Source organism: Nicotiana sylvestris, chromosome 12, assembly GCF_000393655.2.
Source record: "Nicotiana sylvestris chromosome 12, ASM39365v2, whole genome shotgun sequence".
NCBI lineage: Eukaryota > Viridiplantae > Streptophyta > Magnoliopsida > Solanales > Solanaceae > Nicotiana > Nicotiana sylvestris.
Window position 1 is genome coordinate 58,021,027 of NC_091068.1, and position 14,752 is coordinate 58,035,778.

Consider the following 14,752-nt stretch of genomic DNA (forward strand, 5'->3'; position numbering starts at 1 on the left):
TAAACCCAGCTACTCCGACTGCAGCTACATCTGTTGTAGTTGGTTCCACTACAACTAGGACGGTTGATTCTGGCCACCCATATTATCTTCATCCCTCAGATTATCCAAGGATGAATCTTGTTTCTTCAGTCTTCAATGGAAAAGGATATGGAGGTTGGAGGAGAGCTGTTGTAACAACTCTTTCAACCAAGAATAAACTAGGATTCATTGATGGATCCTTAGTTGTTCCTGGTATTGAATTTGATCTTCAAAGGGTCTGGGTTCATTGCAATGACATGATGCTCTCATGGCTACTCAACTCACTCTCCAAGGAGATAGCAGAGAGTGTCATGTACTCACAAAGTGCAAAGGATCTTTGGAGTGACCTGGAAGACAAGTTTGGTCAGACAAATGGTGCAAAGTTGTTCCTACTACAAAAGGAATTAAGTGCTGTTGTGCAAGGTAATTCTAGTGTATCAGGATATTTCACAAAAATGAAGAGCCTATGGGATGAACTAGATGCACTGAACACCTTTTCTGCTTGTGTTTGCGAATGTGAGTGTGGTGCTAAAGCAAAGAATTTCAAGGTTCACCAAGATGAGAGACTGCTTCAGTTCTTAATGGGTCTAAATGACACTTTCATAGGAGTCAGGAACAATATCCTTTTGTCTTCTACCCTGCCTTCAATTGGACAAGCATATTCCTTAGTTATCCAAGATGAAAAATAGAGGGAAATCCATGCTACACCTGCTTATCCAGGAGATGCTGCATCTTTCATTACAACAAATCAGTTAGGAGGGGTCAAGAAATATAGTGAATACAAAGGAAATAAAGGAGGTTTTGAGGGAAAGAAAGTTTCCAGTATCTGTGCTTATTGCAAAAAGCCAGGACATAACATTGAGAAATGTTATAGGATTCATGGTTTCCCTATAGATTTTAAGTTCACAAAACAGAAGAAATTTCAGGGATCAGCACAAGCAAACAATGCTTTCAATTCAGGGGAAAGCAGTGAGCAAAGATCTATCAATGCTGCATATGTGCAGACACTTACAAAGGAGAATGTGACTCAACTGTTGCAGCTGCTCCAGCAAGTCAACATGGGACAACAAAATGCTACTCTTGATACATATGCAAATGTCAATTGTGCTGGTATAACTAAATTCTTTAACTCATATGCTTATTTTGTTCAAATAGATGAAAAGTCATGGATAATGGATAGTGGTGCATCTGAACACATGACTTTCAACAAAGGGTTTCTTTCTGATTTCAAACCTTTGCCTAAGCCTGTAATGGTCACTCTGCCTAATTCCCATAGAGTCAAAGTTACACATTCTGGTTCTGTTTCTATTTTACCTAAATTAGTATTAAAGAATGTGCTCTATATTCCTTCTTTTAAATTTAATCTGATGTCTGTACATAAGTTGTGCAAATATCTCAAGCAATTTGTGCTTTTCACTCCTACTTCTTGTTTTCTACTGCAGGGCCCTTCACTGAAGAGCCCTCTGGAGATTGGTAAGGAGAAAGGAGGCCTCTACATCATCAAGCCAAGAATTTCAACATCTATTTCCAAGAGTTTTCTCAAGTCTAATAGTAATTTAGTTTCCAAAAATAGGGCAGTATCTATTCCTAAGTTTAATTTATGTTTTAGTTTTTCTAATTCCAATGTAAAAGGTAAATTATGGCACTATAGTCTAGGTCATATGCCATTAAGCAATATGAGAAATATATCAAGCATTCCTGTTTCTTCTTGTTCAAATTTTACTGATACTTGTATCATTTGTCCTATGGCAAGACAATCAAAGCTCCCTTTTCTCTCAAGTTCTATTTCAACAAAATCAGTGTTTGAATTAATTCATGTGGATACTTGGGGACCATATAAGAGTCCTACTTATGATGGTTTTAGATACTTTTTTACTATTGTGGATGATTTTAGTAGGGGTACTTGGACCTATTTACTTAGCACAAAGTCAAATGCCTTTCCTATTTTGAAGTCTTTTCTAGCAATGGTAGAAATACAATTTCACACAAAGGTTCAAATTATAATATCAGATAATGCTTTTGAGTTAGGAAGTGTCAAAACATATTCAAAATTTCTTCTCTCATAGGGAATCATTCATCAAACCACTTGTGTAGCCACTCTACAATAAAATGGAGTTGTGGAGAGGAAACATAAGCATTTATTAGAGACATCTAGGGCATTGCTTTTTCAGTCACAATTGCCAATTAATTTCTAGGGAGATTGCTTATTGACATCAACCTATTTGATCAACACATCCAAAGTTATTCAATACAAAACTCCCTATGAACTGCTCTTTCATTCTAAGCCAAATTATCATAACCTGAGGTGTTTTGGTTGCTTATGTTTTGCTTCCACTTTATGAAGTCATAGAACAAAGTTTGAACCAAGGGCAGTTTCTTGTGTGTTCCTAGGTTATACACATGGAAAGAAGGGATACAAAATGTTAAATCTGAAAAATATGAAAGCTTTTGTTTCAAGGGATGTTGTTTTTCATGAAATTTTTTTCCCTTTTGCTTCTCTAAAATCAACTGATGCAGGAAATTCTTACTTCCCTTTTACTTCTGAGCATATTTCTAAATCTGTCAACTCAACAGATGATGTTCCAATACACACTCAGTTATCTATAAATGGGGAACCTACTCCTGAGCCTATCTCCTCAAATTCACCTATAAGTTCAGAACACTCTTCACCCTCACAATTTTCAGCTACTCCTATCAATTCTACTTTCCACATTCCTAATTTTTCACCCACTATTTCTGCATCTAATCCTCACATTAGTACTCCCATTGAATCAACAATCCACATTCCTAGTTGTTCCCCATCTAGTCCTGAACCTATGATGGATACTTTAATTAGAAGGTCTTCTAGACCACACATTGCACCCTCTTATCTAAAGGACTACATCTGCAATGCTATTCAACTTACTAATGTTAGCACACCTTGTTTCCTCTCACCAGTATCACCATCTTCATTCCCTTTTCATGGTCTTTCCACCACTAACCAACATCTACTTAATGCTTTATCCAATATCCAAGAACCTAGTAGCTATACACAAGCAACACTTCATCCTGGTTGGTAGGAGGCTATGATAAAAGAAATTGCAGCACTAGAGTTCAATAAAACCTGGGAAGTTGTGGAATTGCCTCCTAGAAGAAAGGCTTTTCCTTGTAAATGGGTCTACAAGGTGAAACAACATTCTGATGGAAGTATAAAAAGGTTGAGGGCAAGATTGGTAATTATGGGGTGATATACAACAAGAAGGGATAGACTTTACAGAAACATTTTCTCCCGCGGTCAAAATGACAACTATCAGGTGTATTCTTTCTATAACAGTCAGAAAGGTTGGGGGCTCTATCAATTGGGTGTAAACAACGCTTTCTTACATGGTGAATTGAATGAGGATGTTTATATGGAGTTCCCAACAGGGGTTGAATCCCCTTCACCTACACATGTGTTTAGATTAAGGAAATCTATTTATGGGCTTCGTCAAGCATCCAGACAATGGTACGCATGACTTACAGCAGCCCTAAATTTCAAGGGATTTTCTCATTCGTTGAATGATTATTCTTTATTTTTTAAAAGGTCAGAATCCTCTATATCTATTGTGGTTGTGTATGTAGATGACATTCTATTGACAGGGAATGACATGGATTAATTACATACATTAAAGATGTTTCTAGATCAAGAGTTCAAAATAAAAGATCTTGGGGACTTACATTTCTTCCTTGGTATGGAAGTTCTTCGTGAGGCATCCAGATTGATTCTTTGTCAGAGGAAATTCACTCTGGATTTTCTAGAAGAATTTGATTCTCTGCATTACTCCCCTGTTTCCTCTCCTCTTGATCCCGCTGTCAAATTTCTCGCCAAAACAGGGGAAGCTCTTCCTTCTCCAACTTTACAAGCATCTTTTCGGTAAATTGAACTATTTAAATCATACTCGACTAGATCTTTGCTTTGCAATACAACATTTGAGTCAGTATATGCAGGATCCAAGAAATCCCCATTTACATGCTGCACTTCGTGTCCTCTGATATCTGTTGAAAGACCTAGGTTTGGGGCTTTTTATGACAGCTTCCCTATCATTTCACCTCATCACTTTCTGTGACTCAGATTGGGGAACTTGTCCAGAAACAAGGAAATCAGTGAGTGGTTTCTTCATTTCACTTGGAGGGTCTCCAATTTCATGGAAATCAAAGAAGCAGACTTCCATTTCTCTTAGCTCAACAAAAGTGGAATACCGTTCTATGTGGCGTGTAGTAGAAAAATTGACTTGGTTAGTACACCTCTTTGATGATCTGTCTATACCCATTTATTTGCAAGTACCACTCCATTCCAACAGTCAAGCAGCGATTCATATCACTAAAAATCCCGTCTTTCATGAACGAACTAAACACGTCGAAATTGATTGTCATTTCGTGAGACAAAAATTTCTTGCTGGCTTGATTTCTCTTTCATTTGTTCGATCTTCTTCTCAGCTGGCAGATTTGTTCACTAAACCCTTGGCTGTACCTTCTCACCACCATTTTTTAGGCAAGTTGGGTGTTCTTTCATCCCTCTCCAACTTGAGGAGGGGTGTTGGAGATGGTGGTTCTAATGGTGTTTCTCTCGAAGGTTCTACTGTGGTTCAATGTGGCTAGTTGTCTTATGTTTATCAGATGTGGTTGTTTGGTCTCATTATCAGATGTGTTTATCGGACAAGGATAAATATTGGGCTAAAACTTCGGCTGGCTACTTGGGCTCAAAGCTTCAGATATACTAGTTGGGCTCTACACGTTTTGGGCCTGTTTAGAAGAATTGTATTGAGTAGGTTTTTTTATTAGCTGTAAATCTAGCTGTAAATATTGATTCTATTTTTGTTAGTTTCTTATAAAAGAGCAAATAGAATAGGGACATGCGGATAAGTTAGTTATACATAGATTCCATTCTTTCTTATTTATATAGGTGCACTGTACAGATTACTGTCGCGCCCCCTTTTTCTCGCGAAATCGGGTTTATGACATTATGTATGGGACAACTTGTTCCTTTTGGGAGCTGGGTTTTGCAATTTTGAAGAGTCGCCACCTATTGATTTAAGGTTCATTAGGACACCAATGAGGTTCAATTCTAAGTTTCGTTTGAATAACCAGAGATAGGGTAAAGGCTTGAAATTATCCCAAGGGGAAGGTGTTAGGCACCTCTCGGGATCCACTAGTGTGGTTCTTGGCCAGACAGTTTATTGTGAATTTAGCAATTAGACAATTATTGGCTCAAATATTAGGGGATTTAAACGCCAAAGAACAATTAAAAGAAGAATTTTAAAAAGGAGTTTGCAAATAAAGGGAAAGGGGGTCCTAGGTTTATATTTAATATGGATCACATCAATGCGATACCCGGTATGACACTCATACAAAGAGGGGATACACGTGGTATTAGAGCACCAGTCATCATATCCATATCTACCCTTCCCACCCCGTTAAGGTATTAAAGCACGGATTGGTCTCGATTACTATTGTATGCTATTACCCATCCCATTCCTATCAATCCCGGAGGAGCTTAGGACTACTATTCCTAAAGGGGAGGGATATTAGGCTGATTGGTTTCAAAGGATAAAAATCTACGGCGACATACAAAACACATACTGCATGTTATGGAAAGCATATAAATAGATAAAGGCCCATACACACCTCCTTAAACAAAAGCACATAACTAGCATGACTTGCACATACTTTTTAGGTCTGATTAAAATACTAAAGACGAGAGGAGTTTGATTATTGAAGTAGATCTGTTTATTACATAACTCAAATAAGAAGTCCGAATCAGGCCTGCCTACTGCTTGTAGCAATAACAATGGCGGATTCAGTTTTTTATGGTTATTACTCTAAGGTTTGCCTAAGTGTTTAGATGGGATCCTATAGGCATGATATCTAATTGATTCGGAATGTGGCGAAAAAGTAATAACTCAAAATGATTTGTTTGAAATCCTATAGGCATGCTTGCTAAACCTCGATAAAGAAGGGAATTAGATTATTTAAAACTGATTCAGAATAGACTGATCTTAAATTAAACTAGTTTCAGATTCTGCAGGAAATGGTATCTACTATTGCTGATTTTTAAACCCTATGGACATGATATCTAATATTGAATGTGAATGGAAACGAACCAGATTTACTTGGGAATCCCTATAGGCATGATTTTTATATATTACTGATTTCGATATTCTGAACATGACAATTATTTATAGCCGTTTAGAACCTAAAACATGATATCTAAGTGGCATGTAGTATGTAAATAAGTCCTATAGGCAGGTTATCTAGGTGTGACATTGACCATGAAGAAATTGAGATAAACCCTATAGACATGGTGTCTAAAAAATGCAGAATTGAACACAAAGAATTTAAAACAGTTCTATAGGCATGCTTTTACCCTTGATCATGCATAGTTACCCAACCCTTTTCACTAGCCAGCCCCCAAATATTTATTACTAATTATTACGGACTAGAAATAAAGAATTACATCAGAAAGGTAGAAAGAAAAGTTACAACCAGAGGAAGCCTGATTCTTGACTTCCTATTTGAGTTATAGAATAAACCACCTCAAAATACCATTGATCCAAAGCCTTTCTTAGACTTGAGTGTGTCAGAGTTCCGTAAGGGTCTCAAGAGGACCCCGGGCAGTGCTCACACCCAAGTTACATAACCAGAATAGGGATGAGTGCAATATGGAAATGCCAGCCCTTATGTGTCCAAGTTCAGAGGGAGCTCATGAGTCCCAAGGCAGGGCTCACATAAGGTGGGGTAGAACTTAAGTCTAAGAAGATGGTGAAAGTACAGAAACAGAGTTTCAAGAACTGAGGGAATAAAGGAGAGGAAAGGATGATAGGGAGACAACCATTAGCATTTTATAGAGTTAACAATTTCATACAAAGGGGTCAGGGGATTGGGAGTCCATTACAATAAGCCTATATACTTAGGTATGGGTTAGCATTGGGCATGCACAACAATGGGAAGTGCTGACATGCCTGTAACCCAATCACAACATAAACATGGAGGTTATGATCCTAGGGGAATCAAGTTTGGGTCATGCACATCAATGTCCAATGCTGTCATGCCCCAAACAAACCACAAGTATTAAACACATTGGGGTAGGGATTTAGGATTCACAAGTCATGATGCATTAATTCCGAATAGGAATAAGGGGAAGTTACAGCATGCTTTAATAATGGTACTGGGTTAAATACAAACAGTAGACAAGCAAGGATGCATGAAACAGTAAATAAACATGTTGTTGTTGGTGCAGAAGCTTAATTAGAACATACCAGTAAGAGATGCAAATGCAGAGAAAAATAAGCAAGTTTCCCACAGCCTAGCCGTGGCTTTTAGCTGGCTAGGTATGGTAGCAATATAGTAGTAACAGAGAAAAAGAGAGAGATTTAGTGGAGTATGTGTTTGAACTCAAGTGTTTATGCCTTGTGTTCGTGTCCTTGAAAGAAAAGAAGTACAAGGTATTTATAGTTTTTGAAAACGAGTAAGAGAGAGGTAATAAGCTACAAACATGGAAACAATCATGATTCAGAATCAATTATACAAGTGATTGCCTTTAATTAAGAGATCACTTGCTTAACGGGTAGTGACAGGTTCAAAATAAGGAAGGAAATCAATTTGTCAGCAGGCTGGCAGTTGCCATAAAAGAAGTAGTAAAATATTAAGTAAGCAATCGAGTCTAGGTACAGAAATACTCTAAATTTGGAAAGGATTCAGTAAGGCAAAACAGGAAAAGAAATCAGTTAACCTTAATAGGCGAGTGAAATCAGAATTTCGCAAAGGAAAAGTTTGAAATCAGTCACAAATTTGAAGATCAGTCAAATTAGGAAACTCAGCATATAAATAAGGTGCATAAACACTATACATGCGAGGCCCAGCCTGTTGGCAAAAGGAAATAACATACAATAGTAGTACAAAATTCAGTAGATAGCAACATTCGAACCATAATAATCTAGTAGGTCAAGTCACATTGAATTAGTAGTGAAGAAAACATAGAATATCAAAGGCATGCGAAGATCTCACAGTAGTATGTGAGAAAAACCCCTATTAAAAATTAGGGTTTCAAGCATAATCGAGTTTTAGAGATGATAGAAAACCAAAGTCAGAAGAATCACACAAAGGAATAAAAAGTTTTGAAATAAAGAACTTCAAATCGAGTCATGCACTTAAACGAACAGTCTCAGACTCAAAGCCATAGGATTTTCAACAACAGTAGAGTTTTAAAAGAGGATAAACAAACAAATTGGACAAAACTCAAGCAAACAAGCATTCATCTAATAAACAGTCAAAAGAAATTAGGGCTTTTAACATGCAATCTCAGGTAGAAGAACGATATGAGCAAACATAGCAAAACATGTAAAAAATCAGAGAAATGTTTTGAAATAACTTAACAAGAACCCTAATCGGAAAAGATAAGGGGTTTTGAAAGCAGAGTTTTGAAAAGAAACTTCGAGAATAACACTTAGAAGTCCAAAGCAAACATATATCTGAAGCAGATCTAAGAGAAATCGAAAGAACCTTAGAGGTTAGGTTTCAGAAGAACCCTAAGTGTTGAGAAAGGCCTTGAAAACCATCGATCTAAGTAGGAGAGTCAAAAGTCTAACTCGAATAGTCATGGATGGCCGGAGAAAGGTCAGAGACGACCGGAGAATAGTCATCGAGCAAAGACTGGACAAAACCCTTTTAGGATCTAGTCATGAGACCACAAGAACGAACACGTAGGGGCCATGAGAGGTTGATACAGGTCTTCGATGACCTTGGAAGGCCATGGATTAGAGCGGATTAGGGTGGAGGCGGCTAGGGTGATGTGGTTGTAGAGACGATTTGGGAGAGGAGGGGTTTCAGAGGCGGTGGATTATGATGAATGAAAAGGGTTTGGGGGTCTTTGGGTTTAATTAGGAAAAGATTAATGGGAGTTGTTGATCTAAACGATCAATGACTGGGATTAGATGGGAGTCCGGGTGGGTCATTTAAATGGGTTGTTGGTCGGTTTGAATGGAAATTGGGTTAGGGTAATTGGGCTTCAAATTAGGTTCAATTGGGGTTCAAAATCGGGCTATAATTGAAATAAAATGGGGCTAACATTTAAATAGCCAATTTTTCCTATTTGAATTATACAAAATACTAAAATAATTTTTGTAAATAAATTAAAGGTACTAAAATTATTTATAGTACATAATTATCAAATTAAAAATACTGGACTTAATATTTTATAGATATAAACGTAATTAAATCTAAAAGAGGCTAACATTGCAATTACATGTAATTTAGTTTTAAAAATACTAAATAAATTTGTAAAAATATGCAAAAATTATCTTAGCTATATTTTAGTAAAAATATGAGGATACAACAAATGAATCACCAAAATGATAATTTTGGGAATTATTATTGTTTTTTTATGAGTAAAATAGGGGAATAAATTGGTTTAAAAATCTTTAAAAAAAATAGGAAAAAATGATAAAACATTTGGACATACTTATACACGTATATTTATGCTATTTTGAAAGTACTTTGTATATAAAAATATACAGAAAAAAATTGGGTATCAACAACTGCCCCTCTTTATCCGGGAAGGATGAAAGAGTTGTCTGGTAAAGATATGATGACCAATTTGACCGAGCAAAACAGTTTGAAGAGGTTTAGGCCATAGAGACTTTCGAGAATGGACGCAATATCCAGGACGGTGTAAATGATTTAGGTTTGATATGGCTGCGGGAACTGGAGCAGGATCGCTCCTGTCGAGATAGCCATTTCTCGCCGGTTTACCTGCAAATAAGTAAGAAAAGCATATATTGTGCGTAAATTTAAATATGATGCAAATTCTCGTCGGACCATGAATGTCGTCTTCGGACGATGAGAATGATATCCTTAGACCATGATGTCATGGGCCATGAAGCGTGCACTAAAGGATTCGCAGGCCATGAAATGATGTTCTCGGGCTATAAGGATGGTGCCTCCAAGCCATGATGCCTTTTAATAATGATACGCGAGAAAATTAAAAGGATCCTCAGGCCATGACATGGTGTTCTCGGGCTATGAAAATGGTGCCTCCGAACGATGATGCCTTTGGATAATTTGGAAATCTTTCAGCCCATGAGATGCAGTATGTGGCGATCTTTCAGCCCATGAGATGCAGTATGAGGCGATCTTTCAGCCTATAAGATGCAGTATGAGGCGATCTTTCAGCCATGCGGATGCAGTATGAGGCAATTTTTCAGCCCATGAGATGGAGTATGTGGCGATCTTTCAGCCCATGCAGATGTAGTATGAGGCGATCTTTCAGCCATGCGGATGTAGTAGGTGGCGATATTTCAGTCATGCAACGTAGTAGGTGGCGATCTTTCATCCATGCAAATGTAGATGATGTGGCGATCTTTCAGCCATGCAATTGTAGTAGGTGGCGATATTTCAGCCATGCAGATGCAGATAATGTGGCGATCTTTCAGCCATGCAGACATAGATGGTGTGGCGATATTTCAGCCATGAAGATGCAGATGGAGGTAGAGCTTAACCTCAGAAGGCAGAATGGTAACCTTATGTAATGCAGAAAATGCAGATGGAGACAACGTTTAGTCTCGGAAGGCAAAATGGTAGCCTTATGCAAGAAATAAAATGGCAAGTGGTAATAGAGCTTTCTTAGCTGATATCAGGTTGCGATATTGTGACTGCTGGGGACATTGTGACACACGGAATGTCATTGGTGTGTATGGATAGCAAATGTGGGTAAGTGCAACAGTTTTGAAAGTTGTATTGCTGAACAATGTTCGTCTCGTGAGTGTATGATATGTTTGATGATTGCGCAATCCAAGTGCCTGCATCCAAAGAAAAATCGTGAGTTTTGTAAAGGGGGAGGTTAGTTCGTATCCCCGCTGGCTCTGCTTGACCTGCTCGGCTTTGATCTGGTGATACTGTATGTATCATTGGGGTAGCATTGCTAAACAAATTAATTTCAGTAGTAAACATGCATGATTTCGTAAAAATATGACATAATAATAATAAGTTTTTAGATGAACCGATGACTGTGACATGGTTCGGGACATTGCAACCTCTCTTGATACGAAACTTTAAGGGTCCTTCTCAAAATTCTGCCCCAGTTTAATGGGTCGATGCTTCTGACTGTTGCCTGCGATGATCAGCTGAAATTACTTCGGAATTTTGAGGGTCCTCCTCAAAATTCTGCCCCAGTTTCCAATTGCGGGGAAAATGAAATTATATTAAATTGTGACCGAACCCATAGGGCTGCCTATGTATCCCCTCTTAATCGGGAATCAGGTCAGGTGTAGTTCAAATTACATCATATAAGGAAAGCATAAAGATCACACATAGTAGCACTTGACTGCATATGAATTAATCGGCTTTGGCCAGACTTCTCCGTCCATTTATGCGAGTATGAGGGCTCCTCCTGTCAGAACCCGTTGAACCATGTATGGACCCTGCCAGTTGGGAGAGAACTTCCCTTTGGCTTCATCCTGATGTGGAAAAAGTTTCTTTAACACCAGCTGTCCCGGTGTGAACTGTCTTGGCTTGACTCTTTTGTTGAAGGCTTTGGACATTCTATTCTGATAAAGTTGACCATGGCAAACTGCATTCATTCTTTTTCCATCTATAAGTGCTAGTTGCTCGTAACGACTTTTCACCCACTCTGCGTCGTCGAGCTCAGCTTCCTGCATGATCCTTAGGGAGGGAATTTCTACCTCAGCGGGAATGACTGCCTCTGTACCGTAAACCAACATATAGGGGGTTGCCCCGGTTGATGTGCGGACTAAGTTACGATACCCCAGTAAATAAAATGATAACTTCTCGTTCCACTGTTTATGCTTCTCTATCATTTTCCTCAATATCTTCTTGATATTCTAATTGGCGGCTTTTATGGCCCTGTTCATCTGAGGTCTGTAGATTGTGGAATTCTTGTGTTTGATCCTGAAGGTTTCACACATAGCTTTCATCAAGTTGCTGTTGATATTGGAGCCATTATCAGTAATGATCGACTTTGGAATCCTGAATCGACAAACAATACGGTCGCGGACAAAGTCTGCCACGACTTTCTTGGTTACTGCTCTGTAAGATGCTGCTTCGACCCATTTGGTGAAATAGTCGATTGTTACCAGGATAAATTTGTGTCTATTGGAAGCGGCGGGCTCGATTGGTCCATAACATCCATTCCCCAAGCGGCGAACGCCAAGGTGAACTTGTTGCATTAAGCTCATTTGGAGGTACCTTTATCATGTCTGCATGTATCTGACAGCGGTGGCATTTTCGGACATACTGGATGCAGTCTGTTTCCATAGTCATCCAAAAGTAACCAGCTCGAAGTATCTTCTTGGCTAAGACAAAATCGTTCATATGTGGACTGCAGGTCCCGGCATGAATTTCCTCTAGTAGCTTGGATGCTTCCTTTGAGTCGACACACCTTAATAGTCCCAAATCGGGAGTCCTCCTATACAGGATTCCTCCGTTGTGAAAGAAATTGTTGGACAATTTCCGAAGTGTGCGTTTCTGAGTGGGGTTTGCAAATTCTGGGTACTCGCCTTTTGCCAAATATTCCTTGATATCATGAAACCAAGGCTTTCCATCTGCTTCTTTTTCGACGTGGGCACAGTAAGCTGGCTGATCATGGATTTTTATTGGAATAGGATCAATGAAGTTTTTGTCTGGATGCTGTATCATGGATGACAGGGTAGCCAACGCATCGACGAACTCATTCTGGACTCTGGGAACATGTTGGAACTCCGTCTTTGTGAACATTTTCCTCAATTCCTGTAGATGATGCACATATGGGAGTATCTTGGAGTTCTTGGTTGCCATTTTTCTCGTACCTGATGTATAAGTAGGTCTGAATCTCCAATTACTAGTAGCTCTTGAACATTCATGTCAATGGCCATTTTGAGCGCTAAGATGCAAGCTTCATACTCGACCATATTGTTGGTGCACGGGAACCTGAGTTTGGCGGACACTGGATAATGCTGACCGGTTTCTGATACTAGGACTGCTCCTATGCCAACTCCTTTGAAGTTTGCCGCTCCATCGAAAAACATTCTCCAACCATCATAGGATTCTGCAATGTCTTCTCCTATGAATGACACCTCTTCATCAGGAAAATACATTTTTAGGGGTTTGTATTCTCCATCCATGGGATTCTCAGCAAGGTGGTCTGCCAGTGCTTGTCCCTTGACCGCTTTCTGAGTTACGTAAACAATGTCAAACTCATTCAAAAGGATTTGCCACTTGGCTAGCTTGCCAGTGGGCATGTGATTCTGAAATATGTACTTCAAAGGATCCATCCTTGATATGAGATATGTGGTATAGGCACAGAAATAGTGCCTCAACTTTTGAGCTACCCAAGTCAAATCACAACAGGTGAGCTCTAACAGAGAGTACCGGGCCTCGTACGGGGTGAAATTCTTACTGAGGTAATAGATGGCCTGCTTTTTCCTCCTCGTTTCATCATGCTGCCCCAAAACACAACCGAACGCTCCATCCAATACTACAACATAGAGTAATAAGGGTCTACCTGGCTCAGGCGAGACTAGGACAGGTGGTGTTGATAGGTATTCCTTGATTCTGTCGAAAGCTTTTTGACAGTCATCAGTCCATTTGGTAGTGGCGTCCTTCTTCAACATCTTAAAGATTGGCTCAAAGATAACTGTAGATTGTGCTATGAACCGACTGATGTGGTTAAGCCTTCCTAAGAAACTCATCACATCCTTCTTGTTCTTTGGCGGTGGCAATTCTTGAATAGCTTTGACTTTTGATGGATCCAGTTCTATTCCTCACCGACTCACAATAAACGCAAGTAATTTTCCAGCAGGAACCCCAGACGCACACTTTGTGGGATTCAATTTTAGGTTGTACCGTCGCAGTCTATTGAAGAACTTCCTCAAATTTTCCATGTGATCGGTGGATTTCTTAGACTTGATGATGACATCATCTACATATACCTCAATCTCCTTGTGTATCATATCGTGGAAAATGGTGGTCATGGCCCTCATGTAGGTGGCCCCTGCATTCTTTAACCCAAATGACATCATCTTGTAACAATACATTTCCCACGACGTTTCTCAGCATCTTCTTCATCCATCCAGATCTGATGATAACCAGCGAAACAATCTACAAACGATTGCAACTCATGCTTGGCGCAATTGTCGATCAGGATGTGTATGTTTGGCAAAGGGAAGTCGTCTTTCAGACTGGCCCGGTTGAGATACCGGTAGTCGACATCGACTCTGACCTTCCCGTCCTTCTTCGGTATTGGTACGATGTTGGTTAACCATGTCGGGTATTCTACTACCCTGAGAACCTTAGCTTTTACCTGCTTAGTGACTTCTTCCTTGTTTTTAGACTCATATCAGGCTTGAACTTTCTGAGCTTTTGCTTTACCGGTGGACATGTTGGATCGGTTGGCAGTTTGTGAGCCATAATAGATGTACTCAGACCAGTCATGTCATCATTCGACTAGGTGAATATGTCTTCATATTCTCTTAGAAATTCTGTGTATTTCTTCTTTTCTGACGGCGATAAGTGAACGCTGATTTGTGTTTTTTTGACATTTTCTGCATCTCCCAGGTTAACAACTTCTGTTTCATCCAGGTTGGACTTAGGTCTGTTCTCAAAATTCTCAACTCCCTTAACAATCTCTTCTGGTATGTCATCTTCCTCTGAATCTATGTCCATTTATTGCGTTGTCTCATTGCATGTCACAGTCATTGACTCATCAAGGTAAGTAATAGTAACGTTG